This window comes from Pteropus medius, unplaced genomic scaffold, assembly GCF_902729225.1.
Source record: "Pteropus medius unplaced genomic scaffold, Ma_sr-lr_union100, whole genome shotgun sequence".
Lineage (NCBI taxonomy): Eukaryota > Metazoa > Chordata > Mammalia > Chiroptera > Pteropodidae > Pteropus > Pteropus medius.
In genome coordinates, this window is record NW_024349797.1 from 11780262 (window position 1) to 11800836 (window position 20575).

Genomic DNA, 20575 nt, shown 5'->3' on the forward strand with positions numbered 1-20575 from the left:
TTTGTGATTATAGATGACGAATACAACAAAACTTGGTGGAGTATTACATGCCATTGTCCAAAATCCTCCCACTTAGGAAAGATTTCTTGGACCTGAGCACCAGTTTATCATTGTTTTTTCGTTCCTTTTTTTCCTCTTCGACATTCATTTCCACCCATCTTTAACTCCCAGTCTTCAATCTCAAAATTTTAATGACATTCTGGTTATTAGTATTATTATTATTGTGTTAAGAACACTTAACATGAGATTTAACCTTTAAAATTTGTAAGTGTACAGTGTCATTAATTATAGGCATGATGTTGAAAAGCAGATTTCTAGCATTTATTCATCGTGCATAACTGAAACTCTGTACCAGGTAAACACAATTCCCCATTTTCCCTACCCCCAAGTTCCTGAAAACAACCATTCTACTCGTTTCTATGAGTTTGTCTATTTTAAAGACTTCATATAAGTGGAATATTGCAGTCTTTGTTCTTCTATGTCTAGCTTATTTTACTAAGAGTAATCTTCAGATTCATCCATGTTTTTGCATATAAAAGGATCTCCTTTTTTTAAGGTTGAATAATATTCCATTGTATGTATATACCACCTTTTCTTCATGCATTAATGGATGGGTATGTAGGTTGTTTTTATGCTTGCTGTAACCAGCATGGCTCTGCAAGGTTGGGAGAAGTCACAACCTGAAAATCCGGTGACATTCTTATGCAGGACAATCTAGTTCTCTACTTGCCTTGTCCTTTACGTTCTACGTCTGCAGCACTTTCTCAATCCAAAATCCCATCAAGACTCATTAAGTGTTTCCTCATAATTAGGGCAATACACTCCAAAAGTGTGTTCTACAAATATGAATTTATAAGTTTTTTCCTAAATATTATTTTATATTCTATTCTAAACAAATGGGTCCTTGTTCCCTTTCTCACTTAAAATTTGTCAATCTCCCTTTCTCACACACATATATAAATAAATACATGTAGAGACACATACACATAAATGCAAACCATCCACATATATATGTGTGTGTGTGTGTGTGTGTGTGTGTGTGTATGCAGTGATATATTGATGTACATTTATCTATGTCAATATATTTTAATAGAATAAATTTGGAAGGACATAAATATAATTTTAACATTGATTCTTCAGGCAAAATGAAAATGTGATGAAGAGAGGATTCATATATTTTTATTCGATTTACATTTTTTCCACTTATATCTTAATATTTTTTTACTTAAATATATTCAAAATCCAAGCCTATTTTGTGTTCTGTTTCATATCTTTTTGTTTCTTTCACGATCATTAAAGAACACATTGATAGTTTAAATTTTTATATATTCTAATCTTGAAATTATATTTCTGATCTATATTTTGTGGATTGTCTGCTTAAGGTATAATTCGTAATGGCATTTTTAATATAATACATAACCCTCAAATCTACTGGACTCTCAGTTATCTCATGATGAAACATTTGAAAATGGCCCTGTTTGCTTGTAGAAAGTTCAGAAATCTTCAGCCTCTTCTCTCCTCAGCATAAAGATAAACAAGTACTTAATCTGTTCAGTCAGATTGGTCATTGGGTTGACACTCTACATTTGGATATCTATGTTTAGCAATCAAATTTCCTGAATTTTAATGAGCTTGATCAAAGTTATGGTTCAAGACCATGAGTAAATAATTATTATATAAGTAATTTTGCTTTGTTACTATAGTAATGGAAATATGAGAAGTTCACTTTACGTTCAGTGTGGAAGTTTAAAAATAAAAGACAGTCTTTAAAATGTCTATACCCAAAAGAAAAGCAACAACAGCTCATTTTCAATTTAGTCTTCAAATTCCAATTATCATATTATTTGCGTTAGGCAGATTTCCCTAAGCTCCAAAAAGCAGATATTAGAAAGCAATAATAATTGCTTGTAATAATAATTTTTAAAATTCCCTTACACTTTTTATTTGCTTTAAGTCTGTCCCATCCTGTGTTGGAAACTATGGGTAACAATACTTAGCTCCTAAGATCAAGGAGATAATTGTCTAACTAGTACAATATATGCATATATTCATACATATAATTACAAAACAAAGCCCAATGTTCCATATAATAAAACTCTAAAATGTGTTGTATAAATAAATCAGCAAGAAAGAAAGGGAATTTGAGTACTAGAGAATACTCTAGAAAGCCTTAGTTGAAAATGTGAGAAATTTTGCTAAAGCATTGTGGATATTTAATTCACTGAAGATGCATTTTAAAGATTCGATTATGATTTATATATATAGCTAGGTACTTTAGGGGATACAAAGATGAATAAATTAGGACTCAAGTTTAGATGCTTTACAGTTTAGTGAGACACGTAGATGTATAGCTAAGCCCAGAACAGGTACTGTGATAAGTACCGCACCAGCTGAGAGTGGGGAAATGAACATTTTAATTTATATAAGGAATTGAAGACAGTTTTTTGGGAGAAGTAGTATTTGAGTTAACTCTTGAGGTATTGATAGGAATTCAATAAGAAGAATTGATGAAAGGTGCAAGGGAGAGAGAAAGATGTGGTATAGTTATTGGATACATGACTTAATTAAAATAGCCACTCTGTTTCCATGCCCTTTGCCCATTAACTCTGTAATTCTTTTCCATTCTGGCTCTGGTCTCAGCAAATGACTTTCTTATGCCACTGAGATGTTAAAAAATTTGGTGGAAGTAGAGGCTCATAAAAAGGCAAGTCCCCAAACTAGAGTGTGTTTGGCTTTATTCCAATGTAGTCGCTCAAATCAAATTCATGGAAAACTTATAGCATTTTTTTTAAGGAATCTGTCTAGGGTAAAGAGCCAGGATCCTAAACTACACTTAAAGGGACAGACAGGTAAATTTTTATTAAGGCCTTGGGACTCCAACTTTATAAAGGCAGGAAACAAACTGAGAAAATTTCCCAAAAGGCATATTCTCTAATATTATTTTAAGAAGTAGTTAAAGATCATGAAAAGAGAATAGTTCACAGAAGTCAAAGCTAAGACAGCAGAACTCGGCCAATAAAGGAACAATATTTCCCTTAGAGGATATGAGGAACCTGGCAACATGTGCTTCATTGTCTTCAGATAGCTATGAATAAGTGACTGCCCCTCGCTTCCTAATCTTTCACTTTGTGAATGGTGGTGACAATTGTGGATGTTTTGCCTCTGTCTCACCACTGTCTTTTGGGTGATAAGGGAAAGGATTGCTTATATTTGTTCATAATTTTCTGAATCAAAAAAAAAAAAAGCCAAAGCTGAGGACCTTTATGTAGACCTGACATAAATCACAAGCCCCTGGACTTTGATAGCGGTGCTCTGATGAGATAGGACTCAGAGGGGTCTTGGGTGTGGATGAGGATATTTTGCACATGGAAGGCCAGAGAAGAAGGACTGAAGTAGATCGATGGCATTAAGAACTCTAATTATTTGTCTCCCCACATCCATGCTCTTTATTCTATAACTTTACTCTGTGATCTCCACTCTGACTTTGGGCTCCACCATGTGATATGCTTTAGCCAATGGGATGTTAGTAGCACAATGCAATCAGCAGCTTGAAAATCATAAAATAGAGATAAGTCACCTTAGCCAAGGCTATCCTAGACAAGTCAAATACAGACAATCTAGATGCATGAGTGAACTCAGCTGAGACCAGAGATCAGAACTGCCTACCCATGTTCAGCCCAGATCACTAACTTGCAGACTCGAGAGCAATAGTAAATGACTGTTATTTTAAGCCACAAAATTATGAGAATCATTTGTTATGCAGCATTGCTGTGCCAATAGTGACCGATATGGAGATTGTTCTAGATGAAAGGAGATAAGGAACATATGCCTGTAGTCTGTTTAAAGACATAATAATAAAAATTAAATAATAATATTGAATAGTATTCTATGTTAAGTAACAGTCTCAGTTGCCTTATATGTACTTATCATTTCTTATAATCCTTACAACAACTTTTAAATAAGTAAATGTTAGTTTGTTAATGAAGAAAATGAGACAAAGTTTAAATGATTTCCTTGAAGAGTTCACATAACTGAGAAGTGGCAGATATAGTGAGAATACTAGAAGAAGACATAGTTGGTACAGTGTGAAATATGAGCATGGATCTATGACTCACATTGAATTTTGGAGTCAGCAACAATGTCCATTGGATCGCAGTTTTAATTTAACAGTGTAGGAAAGGTCGAGATTGTATATTGAATTGTTGAAGAGCAATATAAAAGAAAAGCAAAGGAATAAGACCTGGAGTAAAGAGCACTAAGAATTGGAGAGCAAAAAAGAACTGGAGAGAGTAAAACATCATCATCATCATCATCATCATCATCATCATCATCATTAATGGTTAGAGAAGAGGAAAAGAATATTTAAAAAATGATGGAGGAAATAAATGGAAGAAAAGGGAAGTGGGCGACAGTGTTTCATGACCCAGAGAAACAAGAACAACTTAAAAACTGGTTAGTTTCCATTGGTTTCTATAGTTTTAAGAGAATGATAGAGGCAAAGCTGTAGTACATTCAAAAGGGAGTGGTAAATCCAAAAATTAAAGATATGATTGTGGTCTATTCCTTCTTATCTAAGAAGGAAATGGAAAAATAAAAAGAAATAAAAATAAAGTTTTTATTATTGAGAATAAATAGAAAAATATATAGAAAATACATAAAAGAGTGATGATTAACGCTATTGAATCACTTCAAAAGTAGGAAGGAATGTGATCAAGCATAAACTGGAAGAATTTGTCTTGAATAAGTGAATAACAATCTCTTTCACAAAGGAAAATGGAAAGTAGAGTTGATTGCCATACATGCAAATAAATATGTATATTGGTAGTTTGGAAGGTAAGGAATTTTATGACAGGTATGGCTCGTGGTCTCAGTGAAGTGAAAGATGTTTTCCTTTGCTAAAAATGAGAGCCATCGAGGGTAGATAGAGTGTTTTAGGAAGATAGATATGGAAAAAGAGTTTAGAAAACTTAAATAAAATTATTAATTAAAGTCCCAATTGTGTACAGAGAGTATGAATGTGTATGACATCAAAATGCACAATTGTATGTGCATTAGATACAGAATCAAAAACGATTAATTCAGGATTTAGGAGTGGTTGGGAAGGAGTAACTTAAGGTGAGAGACATGAGGCAGAAGAAGTTGCAAGTGAGATAATGGTAAAGTAGTCTATCTTGAGTCTAGGCTCATATTGAGAAGAATCTGAAGGAAATTTCTAGAAAACACAAATCCCTACCCACCCCCAGTGGACTCAGGTCACATTGGATTTCTCTGTTCCTTTAAAGCATCAAGTATATTCTCAGTCTAGGCCTTGTTCCAGTTATTTCCTCTACCTAGAGCAGCCTTCCCGAGCTCTTTACCTGCTGATTCTTTCTTGTTATTCAAATTTCAGCTCAAATGTCACCTGCTTATGGAGGCTACCTCTGTGAACTTTATCCCAATTGCTTTGTTAACTCTCTTCTGATTTATTTGAAAAGTTCATTTTTAATTCTCCAAAGTTCAACGACGCATTATAGTATACATACTGAAGGTAAATGTTGCAGAAGGGATGTAACTTTATCTCTTAGTGATGCACGCATACTTAAGTTTCTAAATAAGCAATGCGCTAAGTCTTGCAGTTCATCAGCCTGGAAAATGAAAAAAAATAAAACAAGGAAAAACAAAATCAAAATATGATAAATATGCATAGCCTTAAAAAATCTTATTACTGCTCTTATGTTCACAAAAGGAATGGTATTGAACCAAATGGCAATAACACCGTGACTCTTAATTTCCTAAAACATGTTTCTGAAAATCAATTGATTTAGAATTTCAAACTTTACTTTTTAGCAAATAGTCAAAATAGTAATAAAGATTATACAATCTTAGAATCTTCTTAGCAAAATACAAGTGACCAATATTATACAACTGCGCTAACATATAATGAAGGAAAGTGGATTCTTCTTTGAGTCTTAAAACATGAGACCCCTGCTGTTCTCTTATATTTGCTGTTTGGTAATCATCAAACCTAGGTAGACTCCTGTAAAAGTGATTGTTTCCTAAATAGAATGAGAGCGTAATAAACATATTTCTTTGATTCGAATAATCAATAAGAATAAAATAGGAGCAAGATTAAAGATCTCGCCTGTATTCTAACAGTTCCACAGATGTTACAGACTCCTTTTTTTCGATAATCCAGCTGTTTACAAATATAGTCTGCCTGGCTTTACATGAGCCACATTTGTAGTGCAGTGGAGAAATTTTTAATTAAAAAAAAAAAGTGTTTTCACCTTGCAAAGATGCAACCTTTGTGTAGTTTGGATTAATAGCAGTGTAGTAAATTTGTGTCCATCCCAGGGCCAAGCTTCCATTCTTGTCATGGCAGTGCTAGACCGTCTACAACACACACACAGAATGCCTGGGGGAACTGTGACCTGCACTAATGAATTGTGGAAAGATAATTTCCTCTGCCTATTTTTCCTTTTAAACAAATTGCAACCTCGTATTTCAACCAAATGACCTTTCTAAAACTCCACAGTGTCTAATTATAAAAGAACGAGAGGGCATTTACTATTAACAGAAATGAGATTAAGTTTTGCCATAACCTTGGGAGGCAACATAGCCAATGATGTTTATAATCCGGGGTGATTGGAAGGCGGGGGGGCCTCCTCCAAAGGCTATTGCAGATTCCTCCTGGCGCCATGCTGCTGAGCTCAGTCTGTTCAATGCCACAAAGTCAGCAGCTTAAAATCCCCTGTCTAGGTTTACGTTGCTAATAATATTCAATTTAGTACTGTCGGAAGGGAGGAGGGAGGAGGGAAGCAAAGAGGGGAAGAGAGAGGGATAAAATGACAATATGAGAAAATAGAAATAAGAAAAAGTAAGAGAGAATAAATGAAGTATAAACATTCATTCCCAAAATATGTATTAAGAACCTACTATTTATGAGGCGCGAGGCTCTAGGTTACCAGAGTGCAGAATGAAAGAGACATGCATAGTTCCTGACTTGGCCATGTTTCCAGTCAAGTTGAAAAGACAAACCAAAAGAAAAGAAATAAGTAAATAATAACATAATCACACTTGTGAAGTGTTCTAAGGAAAATGAATAGGGTGCAGAGATAGATAATACTAAGAAATTCTCAAAATAACAAAATGACTTTTAGATTTAAGTTGAAGGATGAGAAGGATCCAGGCAGTCCAACATCATAGAAAACAAGAAAAAGAAACAGTGTGAGTGAAGTCTTGAAATATGAAGAAGATAAGCACATATGTTAATGGTGCATAAAATGCTAATGGGACTGAGGATTAAAGCAGTAAGGGAGTCAGAGGGGGTGCCGAAGATTCTAAGTGGTGGAATTCCTTCAGTGGTTTGAGTACATGACCTGTCTGATTTGTATTTTATGGGGAGTAAATGAATTGGAGATGGACAAAATTGGAGAGATAGAGATCAGTAAGATAATTGCAACAGCGCAAGCAAGAGATGGTGGTAGCAGTAGAGGTGCAGAGTGAAAGAGACACAGAGAGATTGGCAAATACTTTAGAGGCAAACCGTAGTAGACTTACTGATGGATTGGATGTGGGCAAGTCTGAATATTTGGAGAAATCTAAATATTTGGAGAAATATGAATGTTTGGAGAAATTGAAGATGTTTCCCAGGTTTCTGACTTGAGCAACTTGGTCGATGAATATAAATATGTCAGGTAGGCTATTGTAGGTTCTAAAGCTTTGGAAAAGGACCAATGTGGTATGTTAGTTGGGATTCTTCAGAGAAATAAAACCAATAGGATAGCTATCTATCCATCTATATCTATCTATATCTATATCTATCTATATCTATATCTATAGATATATCTACATCTATATCTATAGATATATCTATATCTGTATTTATCTATATCTATTTATATCTATATCTATCTATATCTATATCTATCTATATCTATATATCTATATCATCTATATCTATATCATCTCTATCTCTATCTCTATCTATACTATCTATATCTATATCAAGAAAGAGAGAGAGAGGGAGAGAAGAAAGGTATTTATTATAAGATATTGGCTGAGAAGATTATGGAGGCTGTCACAACTCAAGATCTGCAGTTGGCATACTGAACCCAGGAGAGCCACTCTAGAGTTTTAGTCCCAGTCCGAAAGCCTGAGAACCAGGAGAGTTGATGGTGCACTTCATTCTGAAAGCCAGCAGGCTCAGGGCCCGAGGTGAACCGATGTTTCAGTTTGAGTCTGAAAACAGAAAAACAGAGATTTCTCAATTTGAAGGCAGTCAGAAATTGTCTCTAATTTAACTTTTTGTTCTATGCAGAACCTCAATTGGATTGGATGAGAATCTCACACTGAAGACAATCTGTTTTATCTCGTCTACCAAATTTGATCAAATGCTAATCTCATCCAGAAATGACCTCATAGACACACCCAGAATAACATTTGATCAAATATCCGGGTACCTATTGGCTTAGTGAAATTGACACATAAAGTAACCGTCACAGCTAGAAATGGAATTTTGAGAGCTATAAGCATAGAGGCAGTATTTAGGCTGTGGAGACTGACAAGTTTGCTTAAGGAAATAATATAGAGAGAGAGCAAAGCAGAGAGCCTAGGACTAGTCCCTAAGGAACTGCACATTTTTAAAGTTGGAAGGAGTAGGAGGAACCGGAAAAGGAGACCAAGAAGTAACGTCCTGGTTCCAGAAAAACCTGAAGAAAGGGTACCACACAAGCCAAGAGAACCACCATTAGCTCCTCATTTCCTACTCAATGAAATTCAAATTTTTGAACCATTATTTTTTCAGATTATCCATGAACTTTCAGTCTTCTCTCCCTTTTCTACTATTGCTGTGCTCCAGATGACATTTTCCCCAGTGCGAGTGTACATTTAACCTTATTTTACTTTTCCTATGGTATATAATCTTTAAAAATTATGTGCAGGCATCTTATTCCTATCAGAAGTTCAGCTTTTTGAAAATTCAGATTTTTTTTATTAGACTACACCCTTAGTATATGGTGATGGCTGTAGTCAATGGATATCATCTTCGAAGAGATTACTTGTGCTACGATTTTGAGGAACCTAAAAATAGCATTTTCCAGACAACTTCCTGCTGGTTCTGTCTATAAGTTAGATTTTTGCCAAATAGAAGCAATAGCTTGACAACTGGGAAGTGTAAGTGAAGTTCAGGCTGTCTTCCTGTTCTTTTTTCTTTTGGCAAAGAGAGCTGTAATGTTAAACACAATAGTGATGGCTGAACAGGCATTCCAACATCTAGACACAGGCTCTGTGGATGTTGCATGGCAGTGACAGCAGTCAAGGCTCTTGATCTCCAGAACATGACTATTACCACAGGGCTGTGTCTTTAATGATATTTTAGCGATGTCCATCTGACTTCTCTGACATTCCAACGGTTTTGTAAAAACTTAATTGCCTTTATTAAATCAATTTTTGCTCCAAATACCCAGAGATATTTCTGTTTCATTCATTAAACTTTAACTAAGGGACACATGGTAAGGATTCAATTATAGAATGCTTGAAGGAATAAATAAAATAAGAAGCCAATTATGACATTGCTGTGATATTAGCTACAATGCATTCTTAGTCTCTTCTACTAGGCTCTGGGATGCTCTAAAATTCAAAGGTGAGAAATGGAGTCCAGATAATGAGACAAAGGCAAAGGAGCGAAGAGGAGCAGAACCTTAATGAGAGCTTATCTGGGGAGTCCACATTGGGTAGACCAATGAATATATCCACAGTGAGCTAAGAAAAGTTAATTCCCAGGAAAGAAGGACGAAGGAACTTATATCAAAAACTACTTTTAGAATATTTTCAATGCTCAACTAAAAGGAGTTGAAATGCTATGTATATTTTTCTCACATAACAAGAGCCTGAGCATTGAACATCTCAGATCTGGCTTAGAGGCTACACATCATTGGGCCCTAGCACTTTCCCTATTTTGCCTAGCTTTTTGCAGTGATAGCCTTCTTCATTGTAGTAAGACAGCTGTGACAGCTTTAAGCATCATGTCCTCAAACTACAAAGAATAAAAGCAGGAAAGAGAGGCTAAGACTTTCTTTATGCCACTCTCTTTTTATACCAAGAAGAAAAATCCTTTCCAGACCCTGTTGCCTACTTGCTCATGCCAACTTCAAGAAGGCTGAGCATCATCTGTTCTTATATAGAGAGAAATTCAGTGTTATAGGCTGAAGAGTGGCCCCTAAAAATTTATAGGTTGAAATCTTAACCCCTAGTACCTCAGAATGTGCTCTATTTGGAAATTGCATTGTTATAGATATAATTAGTAGGTTAAGATGAGGTCTCTCTGCAGTAGGGTGGGGTCCTAATCCAATATGACTGCTGTTCTTATAAAAAGAACACTATGTGAAGATCGTAGGTTAAGTTACCATAGCCAATGAACTCCGGAACCTCAGAGGATGCTGTGATAGATCCTTCATTAATGCCTTCGGGGGAAGAGGTATGGCTGTGCTGCCAGCTTGATTTCAGACTTCTGACCTTCAGAGCTGTGAAACAATACGTGTCTGTGGTTCTAAGCCCTCCATTTTGTGGTACTTTGTTGCAGCAGCTCTAGAAAATAAATACATTCAGTACAGTAAAAACGACATAGTTTTACTGAAATGTAATTAGTGATGTTTCCTCCAACTTAGATAATTAGTACAGAAAACAGATCTATAGTCAATAATACTTTTAAAGAATTCCAAAATATAAGGCAGAGTCAGCAAAAACCAGGGAATGTGTTTAACAATTTTTCTATGGATTTTTTTAAAATAGATTTTTAGTTCCAATTATAATCTTTATGGGGATAATTCTATTTTATGTAGTTATTCTGATATTTATTAATTGTCCTTGAGAATGAGGCCTGACAATACCATGTACTTTATCATCTTTGTACTGACAGTACACATGGAGGCAGAATATTTTGCTGAAGTTAAGAGATGTAAAAGATAAGTAACACTCATGCAGAATTTTTCGGAGAGCTGTAAATGATGGAACTATGAATTCAATTATGTGGTAAATCCAGATTAACATTTACTTAAATTTAGCAGCACACCTTATTTTTTCATTTCTAAAGGAGAAATTAGAAGAGACACAAAATTGATTAAGCAAAAACTGATTAATTAAAGCTGTTGTATTACAATGGCAAAATATATGATAAGATCTGGAAGTTTTCATGCCATCTTTTTTGGAAATCTAGAAAATATGTTATCTGTACTTAATATCAGAATAAAACCTAATGTCACCCAAGGAATTTAGGATGAGAGTGTTTGTTGGCTTAAAAATAAATAACAAGTTTCTAAGTTTCAACCAAGTAACAAAACTTATGTGAAGGATTCACTCATAAAAAAAAAAAATCCACAGAAAATACACACATATTAGAAATCTACTAGTACATTTGAATGGAAAAGTCCTAGAAGACCAAGGTCAGAAAATCTTTGCTGCGGCAAAGAAAATGTTAAGTAATTCTGAGTAAAATAAAAACACAGTGCCGGATTTAAATGAGTTACAGTAAAGGCCTTTCATTGAACTTCCATACTTTCCTTTACGTGAGAGGAATATTATTAAGACAGTTTTTTGTAGCAACTTATTCACTTTATTGTCTTAATTTTTTTTTCCCATCAGCTTAAATTCTGGATAGGCACAATAATAAGAGTAAAATGAAACAAGACTAAATTCACTTGAAGCTAATTTCAACTCTACAGTTTTTAACCTTCTACAAAGAGAAACTGGTGGCCGTAATTGCTAATAGGTGACCAGACAAGCTTGGATGTTTAATTCACACCCATGGCTCTGGCATTTCCCTGTAAGTCACAAAGAATTGTGGCTCTCAGGTGATTTGTCGCAAGTGACCTATGAAGGTCTTTTCCACCAGTATAAGAAACAAACTCATTCTTTCCAGCTCAGACATTGAATTCTGTGATGCATGGCACTGATTTCAAATCGAGTTCTTTAAACACCTAGTGGTTAGAACAGGATCAAGGAACATTAGACCCACTTAAAAGAGAGGTCTCTAAAAATGAACATTTTTGTTTAGATCACAACAGACTTGAGAAAAACAACAAACAATACAATAAAACAAAATGTGGTTGCAATGAAACAATTTATTTAGAAGTCTATTTGCTGACCCCTGGCTTCTATCCATTAGCTGGCATTTAACCTTTTTTTACAAAATGCATTTGGGCTGTGTATGGGTAAAAAGACCAAGCTATAAACAACAACAACAATAATAATGATAATAATAATAAGAAGAATAAGGATAATAGGAATAATAATAAAAATAGTTCAAACTTTGCAAGCAAATTACTAAAAAGTAAAATCTTAGAAATGGATAGGGACCTCATAGATCCTTTAGTGCTCATGCATAGATTCCCCAGACACTCTCCTTGAGCGTTTCCTCCAGCCTCTGCTTGCAAACATTCAGTGGGAAGGAACTCACCATCATAAAAAGCAGCCTTCTGAATTTGGGGGCAACTACCATTGTAAGAAATGTCTTTTCAATATTTACTCTAAATGACCACTTATATTTTCCTTCTACTGATCTAAGTTCAAACTTCTTGTCTCCAAAAAAATCTGATTCCTCATAAAGATAACTGATCTTCCAATATGTGAACTATCAGTAATCTTTTACAAGAGAAATATGCATTCGTTTCAAGATACTTCATTCTCATTTTTCTGAGCTTTTATCATACTTGGTTTGTCAACTTTCTTCTGAATGTCTGATCTGGCAGAATGTTCAAGATACAGAGTGAGGTCTTCTTGGTTGGGGATATCACATTTTGATTAATGCATCTGAGGCCCACGTTGACTTCAGTGGTGACTCAATCACCCTGCTGACTCACATTAATCTTATACTTGGCAAAAATGCCTCTAACATTTTAACCCAATTTATTGTCCAGCCTTGCCTCTCCCTTACTTCTTTGAACCATATGCTTTCTGACCCAAGCGCAGGATATCACATTTATCTTTATTAAATGTCATCTTCTTAGACTCAACCTACTGTTTTAATCTGTCAAGATGCTTTCGAATCCTGATTCTGTCATCCCCTGTATTAGTTATCTCCCTGAGCTTGTTGTCAGCCACAGATTTGATAACAGGCCTTCTTTGTCCTCATCCAAGTAAATGACTTGAAATGAGGACAATGGCTTGCTAAGGAAAGCAAGTGCAATGCTGCTGGCTGTCCTCCAAGTTGTGAATGCTGTGTGCATTTGAATTTCATTCAACCAGTTAAAAACCTACTCAACCACATTAACATTTCATACATGACTCTATCTCATATGTGAAGATATTTTGAATCTGGTCCCTACCGTCTTTCTTGTCATTATCTGGTCCTTTATTCCCAGCACTCATTGCGTTCCAGTCAGACTAGCGATATTTGCTGTCCTTTATGGATACTGGGCTCTTTTCCCATCTCAGAACTTTTCTAATTTTTGTTCCCTTTACTTGAATTATTCTTCTATGAGATATTTGCATAACTGGTTCCTTGTCATTCAGACCTTAGCTCAAAAATTACCTCTTGAAGCAATGTTTCTCTACTTCTAATTCTCAACTATTGGCATTTGGGACTGGATAATTCTTGTGGGGGGCTGTTTCCCTCATTAATGTTTCATTATTCTTATTGTGCAAGTCTTGTATTTCTTTATTCAGTATATTCTAAAATGTGTTATTATTTTGATACTATTTCGAGTGGAATTATTTCCTTTTAAACAATTTCAAACATAATTATTTAAAATACTTTCTTTTAAACATCAATCTTTCTTACTGAGCCTCTTCAATTTTGATTGTATTGTTAATCAAATAAAATCGGATGCAGATCTTTTTTAAAAAACTTTCTATCAAAATCTGCCTATGTATTTGTTGGATTTAAGACTGCTTTAGGCATTTCACCTGGGTATTACATTAAATACAAATAAATGCTCTCATTTTGCTTAAATGAATTTCTATTCTCCTTCCACTAATATAATTCCTAAAACAGAAATGCTATAAAATCACACTTTATAATTCTGTTCTCCCATCTCCAAGTAATACAGTGAGAAATCAAATTAAAATGCCTGGCAAGTATTCTTACAAAACAAAACAGAAGAAAAGAAGGGTAAGATAATTTTTCTCTCATCTGATCTGGTACTGAATAGGCAAAGTAGAAAAAGGTGCCACGAGTCAACTGCATATACATGAACCTCCTGTCTGTTTTGGCATGAGAGTCAATATAAGTGATTTTCCCCTCTTTTCTACTAATTTACTCCCTCCCTGAATCACTCAGTGGCCTCTTTGCGACAGCAAAATAAGACTGACGCTGTGGAGTTTTCCATAGCTGCAATAAATGATCTTACCCCACCTCTATTTCTCATCACTGGGTTATTACTCTATGTAAAGCATACCGAAGGCAGGGACCCTGTCTTGTTCAATTTTATATTCTGCATGGCTTTCATTTTAATTATGGATTAATAAAACAGGTATAGACAAATGTGTCTCATTTGCTTTTTTTCCCCTTTGTTTTAGCTTATAAACTATTAACGAGCTTCAGTCAGCAACAAGAGAAATATGCAAATATCAAGATAATAACAATTCTCTGCTTGAATCTTACAAATGAGTAAAATAAGTCAAGAAGAAAGCTATAGCCAGCATGTGACAATCAGTCTAAACAATTGATAATAACTTATTAGAGTTTAGATATAAATGTTAATGAAAATGGTTCAGATTTACAAAGAATCTTCCCCAGGTATTGAAGTACAGATTGGGTTATAGGCATTAGTGGACACCTGTGTAAGATAAATTGCCAGCCCAAATTCACTGAGACCCACACAACCATACAACTAAACAAACAAACTTTATCTTTAGCAATTTGACATTAAATTTTATTTATCTGGAATCCAGGCTCTGTGTTCTGCCAGTGTAGTTCATAAGCAGAATTTTATTGCAGCTACTTTTATGCTATGGCAGTTTGCTTCAGTCTTTGAATATAATCACTTTGTTTAAAAAATCGTAAGTAAATAAATATGTACACATGTATACATATACTCATATATAATAAATTAATATCAATTAAAAGAGGGACATGCTTTGCCTCCTGAGAAAACCTATTGCATGAGCAGTATGCATGTTAATATACAAAGTTTTTAGAAGTTCTGCATTAAAAAGAACAGTCAAACATAGTTCGACTCATCATTTTATCAAATTATTTGACCATGGGTAATTTTATTCAAGTGACACATATTAATGTTTGTGTTTCATGAATAACGGCTTCTGGAACTTTAACGTGGAGCCATAGTGATAAGTTAGAGAAGAAGGCTGTGTAACTCTCCATGTAGTATTACAGCCTTTGCCAGAAGAACAAAACTATCATTATACAGATTTCAAAATTATTATCTTTAGCTAGAGTTACTTCCTTATTAATGCTATTTAATTTTTCTATATATCTTCTTTTAAAATAAAACTATATTTATAGTATAGATATAATAAGAAAAAATCAAAAGATAAGTTATAATCAAAAGGAATAACCTAGAATTTATATCTATACCTCCTTTAGAATATCAGGAATTGTACATTTCATGCCAATTTTTTATATACTACTTGTTTTAAAAATGAGATCCATTTTAATTCAGTACTCATCATTATGATGTATATATAAGAAATGTATTTTTTGGTTTTCATCCACAATTCCAGGCACATAGCTCCTAAAGCCCTTATAATTTTCTATATGAGAGCTGTAGGGACATCTTTAGTTATAATATTTAGTTTTGCCTTCAGTTCCTGAAATAGCTTCGGAGTGATAAAGGTAAAGAGAGTTTATTCCGTTAGTCATAACAAGTTCCTTTCGACCACACATGAGTTTATATTAATAAGGTGATTTTTGGATAATCTTTAAGGATAGAGATTGATTGACAAGTGAACTAAAGCCATGATCAGGGGTCGAAACTTCCAACTCCACCCCCAACCTCCCAGGAAGGGTGAGGGGCTGGAGATTGACTTAATCTCCAACAGTCAATGATTTAATCAACCATGCCTACACAGGGAAGCTTCCATAAAAACCCCAAAAAGATGGGGTCTGGAGAGCTTTCGGGTTGATGAACAAGAAAGTACCCAAATACCAGGAGAGTGATATACCCCAAACTCCAGAGGCACAGAAGCTCCTGTGCTTGGGACCCTTCCAGATCTTGTTCTATGAACTCTTCATCTGTCTAGTCATTTGCATCATTCAATAGTCTCTATAATAAACCACTAATCGAAGAAGTAATTTTTTTTTTCTGAATTCTGTGAGGCACTATAGCAAATTAATCAACCCCAGGCCGGTAGTCATGGGAACTCCCAATTTATAGCCAGTTAGTCAATAACACAGGTGATAACTTGGACTTGCAATCGGGGGCAGTCTTATAGGACTGAGCCCTTAACCTGTGGGGTCTAATGCTGACTACAGGTAGAAAGTGTCAGAATTGAGTTAAATCGTAGAAGACACTACTGGTGTCACAGAATTGCCTGGTATGGGGGAAAAAAACCTCCACACATCTGGTGTCAGAACTGAAATATTAAGAATAGAAAAGCCAAACAAGAGTATTTTTTTTTCTTTAAAAATCATTGATAAAAATGATTACAAAATTTAAAAGATTTTCTACTAACTACACATTTAGACCTATCTGAAGTTTTAATCCAGTACGTTCTCTTAAAACAGAATGAGGAAAACTCCCATTCCATGTATGAGCACTGTGTAGCATCTAGAGAATTCCATGAGTAGTGTAGATGTTTACTTCTTTCCACCCTTTCGTTCTATGGTGTCATGTCAAAGGGATTGCTCTAACAAAACTTCAGGAGTTGGTTGTGGAAAAGTCATTGGAGCTGGAGGGAGGAGATGAATGTTTCGGTCCCAGGTTTGTAACCTGTGAGCAATATACTCTGGTCAGATTATTCATTCTCCAGGTGACACATATGGTAGTTTAAATGACAAAAGAAGCATGGCTGCAGAGAACATTCTTATATTTTGGTAGCATTCTCAGGGATGCATACTAGAGCCAGAGGCCTCAGTAACACAAGATAGGGACTCAAAGTATCATTATATCAGTTAAGGAGTGAATGATGGGTGTTCTGTAAAATGAGTTTCCATTCCTAGATGGAACATTCAAATATATGTTTGACCAGAGTACTTCCTCAATACCGAAATTACATGTAAAGGAACGGACTCCTATTCCCAGGAGTGGTTGATGGTCTTTACAACACCGTACTAGCATTTCTCAAGAATGGTTTTTGAGTGAAGCGGACATGTGCTGGAAACTTTTTGTGACGGTTTCATTTCATTTCTTGAGTAACATATGTAACTCAAATTATGTTACCTGACATTTCTAATTTGGAACAAATAAATCCCTTCAGTCAAGTTCTCATCAGGGTTCTAGCAAAGTGAGATGACCACCATAAAGAGCAATGCAGGACAAGGATGGAAGGGGTTGTGATCAAATCGATAATGTCATGTCGTGAGAAAAAAATCATGGAATTATGAAACAATTCTCCGCAGTTGAGGAAAAGTGAAATCAAGTCATTTCAAAGCTGACATAGTTATTTTTACGATCAAAGCATTTATAATTTATTTGTGAGATGAGGGGGATACAATCCTTATAGATTTTAAAACATCATAATGAGCTGAATTCTGAAAGAAAGATATACTTCACACTACTAGCGAAAAACCGTAAATAATATTACCTTTAAAGAGTGCCAAAGTAGGAAACATACGAAGAATCAAATTTAATTTAGGTAAAATCAGGATATCAATGTCATAAATTCACTGAGACAGCCTGGATGAGGCAAACTTTTGAAGGTGAAGCGGATGTTACTTAATGATGCATTCCTGTGTATAAAGGGAGGAGGAGGCAGAAGAAGAGTGGGTGGTAAGGGTGGGTCTGGGCAGGCTGCCACAGTGGACAGGGTCCAGACTCGAGGCATCTTGGGAGAGGACTGTGTTACAAACGTCATGGTTTTTTCCAGCAGTAATTCCAAAATTTACATAACACTTTGCATTAGAATATATTATACTCAATCCATATATATACTTCTAGTATTGAAATGTTAATAAAGAAATAAATCACAACTATCATAAAAAGAGAAAGAGACCTAAAGAACTATTAACATGCACATACAATTGACGTTTAATAATTTCATCTGCCTAGAGAGAAATTGAAACAGAACCTTATATAAGAACTAAATCAAGCCACATTGACTTTCAAAAAAGGATTTTCCCCCACAAGCCAGACTGTGTATAGTAAATTGAAAGCAGTATATAATTTTCATTCAAATACTGGCACAATTGAGAAATTTCACAAAACATAGTTGAATAAGTCATTTTGACATCTGCATCGAGATCTGAATAAGTCTACAGGCCCAATTCATTATGTTTTCTTAGGAGATGAGAATTATTTGAGAGATGGAGCTCATTGGTTCACACAAGATCCGCATGTGGCACATTTGGATTCTGCGGGGAAGGTTTACTTCATTTTATTTAAAATTTAAGAGAAGTGTAGCATTCAGCAGTCCCTTACATTTGCTCTAAATTTTTAGTTGTATTTTTTAATAACTATTAATTTTATTGGAAAAACACTGGTTAACAAGCACAAAATAAAAGATACAGATGTAGTGTAAAAATGTACATACCTGAAATTTATGCAACATTGGTGACTTGTATCTTAACCTGTGAGACTTATGTACACTGAGGCTTTAAAAAGAATTCTCCTTTTGGCTCAAGGTGCTCATCAGCCATCTGGAACTGCTTCCCAAGCTTCATCCATTATGCAAATAATATTTAGTATTCGTCATGTTTCATCTACTGGTACTAATACATTCATGTTGGATGTTACAGCAAAAGCCCCTGAGAAGGCATTGCCTTTTCATTAGTCATTGGCTTGAGCTCACAGCTCATTACTTTTAATGGCCCTGTGGCGCTTAAGGTCACCGGGCTCCTAAGCGCTGCCGCCTAGAGCGTTACCAATAAAAACAATAAAAACAATTTTCTCTATTTAAGAGAAGCAGTTTTCCTATTTAATTCTTTTCTTCCTTTTATTTCAACTTTTTTTTTTTTTTTTTTTTTATCACTTGAAAATAGATAATGACTATTTAACAAGTGAACTGTTTTTCGAAATTAAGTAAACAGAAGTTTTTGAAAGGTTTAAAAAAAATTGTGTGTGTGTGTGTGTGTGTGTAGCCAATGGACTTTTTATAATATTTTTCAATTATCCCTCGTTAAAGTGTCCTTCCTTCCAACAGAATAAGTGCTTAAAGCAATAAAGCTTTAAACCCTAGTGAAACACAGCTCTGTTTATTCCACTTTCTAGTCGTGTGAGTATAAACAAGTTACTTAATCTCTCTGTGCCTCAGTTTTTCCTTCTCTAAAATAGAAATAATAAAAGAAATTATCTCATAGGCTTGTAGTGAGAATTAAATGAAATAATATTAAATGATTAAACACTCAGGTACATAATATGTGTCAAGTTGTTAAAGCAAATTGCAATAAAAATCTACAAATTTTGAAATAATTTTAAAAACATAACTGAATAAAAGTTCAAGCCATTATCTATATAAAGTTGTTAAAAATTAAATGAGAAAGACAGCTCTACTTAATTCTAATAAGCATAAATATTAATAGAATATTGAATTCTTAAAGAAAAATATCTTAAAATTTATACAAAATTTAATTAGGAAGCCTTATTAGACTTAGACTAATAATTATGAAATAACTGTATATATTTTAAAAGCAGCCCCTAAAAAGACACCAGATGTGGACAACAGTAGAGGCAATCCATTCCAAAAAAGTAAGGAACAGAAAATTCCAGCAAACACTCTCAAAGTCTTAATATGTGTGTATATTTATGTGTGTACATTTATAATTTTTAAATTCCTAAAACAAATTAGCAAAGTGAATCCAGCACAATATTAAGATATCATTATGAATGTGCGTATGTATATGTGTGTGTGTGTGTGAGTACATATATATTTTCCAGGAATGCAGTAATGCTCCAGTAATGAGAAAACAGTAACATTAGTCATCAATTCATAAATTAAAAGATAAAAGTGCTGGGACCTGCTATCCAAAATGCCAGATAAAACACAGGAATCGATCTTTCCTCCCTCTCCAAATCCTATTGATAGAGGAGAAAAATGTGTAAGAAGATGTACCTTAGTAATAGCTCTGGAAAACAGGAATAAATACTAAAAATAAAACAGAAATGTGAAAGATGGTAAAATAACAAAGCCTCAGAGGTGGAAATAAAAGTGAATGTTGATACATTTGATTGAATACACATTTAAAATAATTTAATGCCACGAAAATATAAGCTATATTAGAGGACAAATAAGTAACTCAAATATTTGCAACTCATATGACAAGGGCAAAGAAAAGCTCTCTAATGAATGCAGCTGGTCTCACTAAGCAGGAACCATGTACTTTAGTGAAAAAATTATATACTGGGCTCCTAATACTCACAGTAACTTACAAGGACACATGTACACAAACATGTGCAAACAAAAAAACACGTGCAAATACTCAAATGCAAACTGGATAAGAATACAATAATTACTCAACAGTGCCAATGAAGTGTAAATTAAAACA

The 20575-nt window shown here is 34.5% G+C and overlaps 2 long non-coding RNA genes across 2 annotated transcripts in view; one reads left to right on the top strand and one right to left on the bottom strand.

Moving 5' to 3' along the window:
- LOC120619583 (uncharacterized) overlaps positions 1 to 20575 on the top strand; it is a 343052-nt gene that overhangs the window by 238125 nt on the left and 84352 nt on the right. The window lies entirely within an intron of this gene.
- LOC120619581 (uncharacterized) lies at positions 8010 to 18853 on the bottom strand. Its single transcript, XR_005657563.1, has 3 exons — positions 18625 to 18853; positions 10386 to 10566; positions 8010 to 8220 (listed from the first exon to the last, which is right to left on the bottom strand). It is a non-coding gene; the product is annotated as an uncharacterized LOC120619581 (long non-coding RNA).